The sequence below is a fragment of the Callithrix jacchus genome, chromosome 15 (genome assembly GCF_049354715.1).
Source record: "Callithrix jacchus isolate 240 chromosome 15, calJac240_pri, whole genome shotgun sequence".
Classification (NCBI taxonomy): Eukaryota; Metazoa; Chordata; class Mammalia; order Primates; family Cebidae; genus Callithrix; species Callithrix jacchus.
In genome coordinates, this window is record NC_133516.1 from 22,606,131 (window position 1) to 22,612,130 (window position 6,000).

Consider the following 6,000-nt stretch of genomic DNA (forward strand, 5'->3'; position numbering starts at 1 on the left):
ACTAAAAATAGAAAAATTACCCAGGCGGGGTGGTGGGCACCTGCAATCCCAGCTACTCGGGAGCCTGAGGCAGGAGAATCACTTGAACCAGAAGGCAGAGGTTGCAGTGAACTGAGATCGTGCCACTGCACTCCAGCCTGGGTGACAGAGAGACTGTCTCAAAAAAAAAGTTAAGACAGATATATGGAAATATACAAAATTACATAATCATCTTTAACCCAAGCCATAATTTTTGTGTTTTATAAGTGTCCATGTTCATAAATGTTTTCTACATCTTTTGTGTATGACTATTGTATTTTAAAACCCTTAGGTGTTACAATATCATCCTAGTCGTGATAGTTACTATTAATACTTAACTATTTGAGATAAATAGTTTTAGTACCTTCTTGATCTCTCCTTTAGCACCAGAGTTTACATGATCGTTTTGTTTAACGATCTGTACGTGCTTTGCAGTGGGGAGGGCGGGGATCAATGAAAGCCACAAAAACCCCATTAAAAATATGAGCTGTATTTCTGTTTTTTTTGGTTTTTTTTTTTAACAAAATGAGGAAGCTGAAAGCCAACCAGTGTTTCACATAATAGTGTCTCTCCCCTCAGTTGATCAGTGTGACATCCAGAGTTGCCATTGCTGCTGCTCCCTGACTAGTCTCTAAGACCCTTTTCCACCCTTATGACTTAAGACTCTGTGTACTTTTACAAAGTATCTGTGAACTGGACAGATGATCTGTTTTGTACCCTGCAGATTCATTTAAAAGAATAAATCTGGCCGAATGGTAACCTTGCTTCATTCTGACCATTTTATAAAAGTTACCAAGGACCCTTTTCTTACCTAAGGAATACCTTCTCAATTATAGTTTTAACACATATAGGATTCCTAAGTAACTGTTATTCTGATATTTGCTGAAGATGTTTGTACTCTATACAGCCATACACAGATTTGTCATAATTTTAGTATATGCTTTTAACTTTTTTCTACAGGAAATGATTCTAGTATATTTTAATTTATGTTTGATTAAAAAATTATTCTAATATTGTTATGGTAGGTGATAGACTAAGTTCAGTAAAACTAGCAAACTGAAGCAGTTAGGCGTCACCATTTTTATGATCGTGCAGTAATAAACTCAGTTTAGAAATTTTGCATTTGTCTCCCGACCTCAATTTGTCAAATGGGTTTCTTTTTACAGAATCCTACTCATAATATAATCAACTCTGCATACATCTGAAGAATGAAAACATCAAAGTCTTTTGTCCAGCCTCTTTTTCTTCTGCTGTTCCACCTTTCTAAACATACAATAAAGTCATGGGATGAAAATAATTGATGTGTGTTATGGGCGCTTTAACCATCAGCTGCCTTTCGAATGGAAGAACAGTGGGAATGGATTAACATCCTATTTTGTTGTACTGAAGTGACAGATTGGAATAATAATTGGTATGGCCATTAGGTTCAATCCTTGAAGATAAGAAACTTGCTCTCTGTTGGTTGTCTTATTCGTGGTGGCAGTAGTTTAACTGAGTAACCGAGGTTACTCAATGTCAGTTTCTTTTCCAGAAATATAATGCTAGGTGTTTTGAAATCTTATATGACAATTTTTTTAAAGTTATCAATTGTATATAAAATAATAGTAGCCTGCTAAATCATTGTGTGTGTCTGTAGTATTCTCTTCCTGGAAACTGACCATGATAATTCAGTTTACATTCACCATGAAAGAAAAGAAAGAAGAACCTCTAAACAGATTAATTTGAATTGTAACAACTCAGTGTACGTTGAGTGAAAGAAATTTCAGCCCTTTGTAGCCAGCAAAGAAATTTGCCTTGGAAGCCGAGTCAGTACCAGCTTACCTGTTTGAAGCAGTTGCTGTTTTCTCGCTATCTGTATCCATTTGAAATTGATTGATTTTAAATGTTGTATACTTAAGTTAGGCTTTCTGTTAATAGTGGTTTTTTCCTATTGACAGAGCCACTAGATTATGACACAGGACAGGGAAGATTAAGGATAATCAATTGACAAATTTCATTTAGAATATCAAACATTTCAACCAGGCATCAGAAAAAGGCCATCTTTCATAAGGCTATTTTAAATAGGAATTATTTCAACAATTAGAGTAATGTTGACCATCCCCCTATTAGCCAAATAAAGAAAAAATTAGTTTAATTTATTACAATTTAATTGCAGTACTACCCTCACAACATTTTCGTGTGTTTTAAATAAGTATTTTTTAATTGGCTAAAGGACATTTAAGCAAAGAAATGCTTTTTTTTACTTAAAATATCTATCTCATTTGCTGCCTTTTCACTAAGTCTTTACTTTGTTAATAAAAATGTCTGTTGTGTGATGTTTTTTATTTTACAGTTTGCTAAATCTTATCATTTTCTTGGAATTGTTTTTGGTAAGAGCTCCCTTGCTACTTCTCATTTTATCGTTTTACATCAACGCATGCTTTGTTGTGATCCCTCAAGATGTGACACTTGGTATGCAAGGTCGGAGGATGTGAAAAATACTTCAGAAACTGGGAGTTCAGCATCTGTTTGTTTTATACTGTTTGATAAGAAAAGTCAGTCCAGTTTGAAGCAGCATAGATGCGCTGGCAGATGCAAAGTCAGGAACCTTTTCTATTTATTTTAGGTCTAGGGACAGTAGTGAATAGAAAGGAAGGAGAGCTCTGTTATCTTCTGTTCACAAATTAGGAGATCACCTTACTGGGTACACCCCTGTAACCTGTGCTTCCAGGTTAATGCATGTTAAAGAATATTTTTGCAGCTGTAAAGCGTAACAAGTACAACTACATGTATATTTCTGAAGAATAAAACAGGACAGTATTTAATTCTGTCAACTAGAGAGAGAAAAAAAATGCCTTCAGCTGTATTTCCACAGATTTCTCCCAAGGAAAAGGCTGATACTAGTCACTGCTATTGTTACATCCCTTTGTATAAGTTTTGAAAAGAGGTGGAGGGAGATCCTCATTTCTTTGAGGAAATCAATATTGTAACTTATATGAATAGATGATAACAACTAATATTACTAAATGTCCCACATGAGAGTCCTGATATCTCTCCATCCCCCACAGTAATGTGGCTTCTTTCATGGATTTTTTTTTCTTCTTTTTAGCTGATCTTGTTCTAAGCATGCTTTATTTTTCCTTGAAAGCTAGGTATTTACTAAATGTGGATGTTATTGAAAGAAAATACAATTCAATCTCAACAGTAAATTCTGTGTCTCATGTCTGTAGTTCAAAAGTTAGAAATGATTCAAATTTAAACAACAAGACACTAAATAGACAGAAGTGAAATTCGAACTAGCCACACAAGCATTTGGTTTTATGTCAGAACTTGCAAAGAGCAGAGTGAACAAAATTCTGTATGGAAGGTTGAACAACTGTAAATAGATTATATCCAAAATTAATTTGGTCAGGATTTCAGTTTTAAAAATCAGTATACCTAGGCAGTGTGCAGTAGGAAATAGTGGCCCTTGCAGCTTCCCAGTTTACCAACTGTGCTATAGTTAAACTGGGTTATAGCTGCAGATGAAACAATCAGCCTTTCTCATAGTTTATTATATTGCCCTCCCTTTGTATTCCCATTTTCTACACTTTTTTCAGGAGACTTCTTTCTGCAAATTATTCAGCTTCCAAATGCAAATGAATGGTCTAAACCTAAGTAGGAAACATAGCAGAGTGGTGTTTCCTGCCCTCACATGTTGGAATTTTACATAGAACAAGAGTCAGGGTATAGGTTTAAAAGAAAATCTTTAGTTAATTATTTTTTATTTATTTATTCTATTTGAGGAAAGAAATATGGTATTTTTGCTTTCTAATAAAGGGGATCAAAGTAATGGTTTTTATCTCAGTTCTCTAAGCTGGTATATGTAATAGCCGAGCAGTATGGAAATGTGCTTTAAAATATGCTTACCTTTTGAATGATCATGGCTATATGTTGTTTAAATATTTAAAACTTACCTTGTTTTCACATGTGCACTGTGAATGAACTTTGTATTATATTTTTAAAACCTTCACATTACATGTAGATATTATTGCAACTTATATTTTGCCTGTGCTTGATCAAAGGTCATTTGTGTAGATGACTAATTAAAAAATATTTAAATCACATTATAATTCTATTATTGGAGAGCATCTTTTAAATTTTCTTCTGTTTTAATGAGGGAAAGAGAAACCTGTGTACCTAGGGTCATTATTTGACCCCATAGTATAACCCTATAGTATGACCCCATAGTATAACATGGTCTAACAAGCTCTTAGTGTGGCTTTTCTCTGAATGCTTAAATTTCACATGCCTTGCATTTCACAGTTGTACTCCATGGTCAACCAGTGCTTTTTTTCACATGATGATACTTGTCAAAACATTTTGTTATTTTTCTTGGTGAAATACATAAAAAAGTTTTCTAATTGCACTTTGCTGCCAAAGCTGTCATTTTCATTAATGCTGCTAACATGGTCATATGAGGCTTACTCAGAAGTTATAACCAAGTCTTAGAACCGGAAGGAATTTTAATTCCATCTACCATCTGATTATAAACTCCTGTTACTCACTGTGTTATTCCTCTTAGAACTTTGTTCATCAGTGATCCCTACTAAATACTTGTTGATCATTGAATATATAAAGTTAGGTAGAGTGTAGATGTGCCTTCTTTTTTTTTTTTTTTTTTTTTTGAGACGGAGTTTCGCTCTTGGTACCCAGGCTGGAGTGCAATGGCGCAATCTCGGCTCACCGCAACTTCCGCCTCCTGGGTTCAGGCAATTCTCCTGCCTCAGCCTCCTGAGTAGCTGGGATTACAGGCACGCGCCACCGTGTCCAGCTAATTTTTTGTATTATTAGTAGAGACGGGGTTTCGCCATGTTGACCAGGATGGTCTCGATCTGTTGACCTTGTGATCCACCCGCCTCGGCCTCCCAAAGTGCTGGGATTACAGGCGTGAGCCACTGAATTCCTTCAGAAGAGGCATAGGCAAGAACATGTTTCAATCATGTTAGCATTTGTTTTCTCTGTCGTGCTAGCAGACTGATCCTAGTGTGAGGCCCCATATTTTATTTTAAGCTAGGTTTTCATCCTCTGTATAATTCAAGTTTAGAATCTTCATGTATCAAAAAGTTTGAAGAATTTGGTTACTGAAGATTTAACAGAGCAATTTATGTTTTTTAGCATGTCCAATTGAAGAATATAGTTATCAAATCAAAGTAGCTACCACATGCTTATAGATAACACAAATATGTTGTAAAATATGTTTTAAAATAGTCACCCGATTTGTGATAACTACAACAGTCATGTTCTGCACGTATTAGACTCAGTTGAAAAGTGTAGAAGACGTAAGGGTTCAAACAAGTACTACAAAAATTGTTAAAGGTTCAAAAATAGGAGACAGTATCAGGAACGTTTAAATGTGGGTGACCTGTGGCTCAAAAAAGACAGCTTCTAAAACTAAGGGTAAGAAAAACCTGTAAGTCATTAGTTTAAATTTTTATCCTCATGGCAGAATTGAGCTTGAAAACAGAAAGTATGATGTGATTCCTAAGACTTCTCGTGGTTATGGTCACATTCTGTAGAACCCAGTGTTAAGGTGTATTTGTGGGCACGTCACTGACAAGGAGGTAAATACTACTTTGAAATGCTTTTAAATGAAAATCGTTTTGTTATTCTTCTTGATAAAAAATTATTGTTCCTGGTGTTAGTACTTTTGATTCATTAACCCAGGTGTAAACTTTTCCTATCCATGTATTTGAGAACTTTCAAAAATCTTTTTTTTGACAAAACTAGGCCAGAGGCACCACTGAAGATCCATTCACAATGCAGTGATACTGCCAGCAGCCACCCACAGAGATATGTCTTGACGCTGTATTAAGAAGACAGGTTACAGCCTTTAATGTTCGGAACACAGCATTCATTCTGCTGCTTACTTTTGTAGTTATTAAATCACAGAGCAACAACGTGGAAATTAGAATTGTATCCATTTGTCACAAAATATGCACATGGCTTATGTGACCTAATACT

General features: G+C 35.2%; 1 protein-coding gene across 4 annotated transcripts in view; it reads left to right on the forward strand.

Annotated features, from left to right (window-relative positions):
- The window catches only part of OPA1 (OPA1 mitochondrial dynamin like GTPase), a 100,711-nt gene extending 96,608 nt beyond the window's left edge, over window positions 1–4,103 (forward strand). For all 4 annotated transcript variants that reach the window (XM_035274847.3, XM_035274849.3, XM_035274848.3 and 1 more), the window contains one exon: window positions 1,185–4,103. The gene's annotated coding sequence lies outside the window, so the exon portion shown is untranslated. The remainder of the gene's footprint in view (window positions 1–1,184) is intronic.
- Window positions 4,104–6,000: the final 1,897 nt, after the last annotated feature.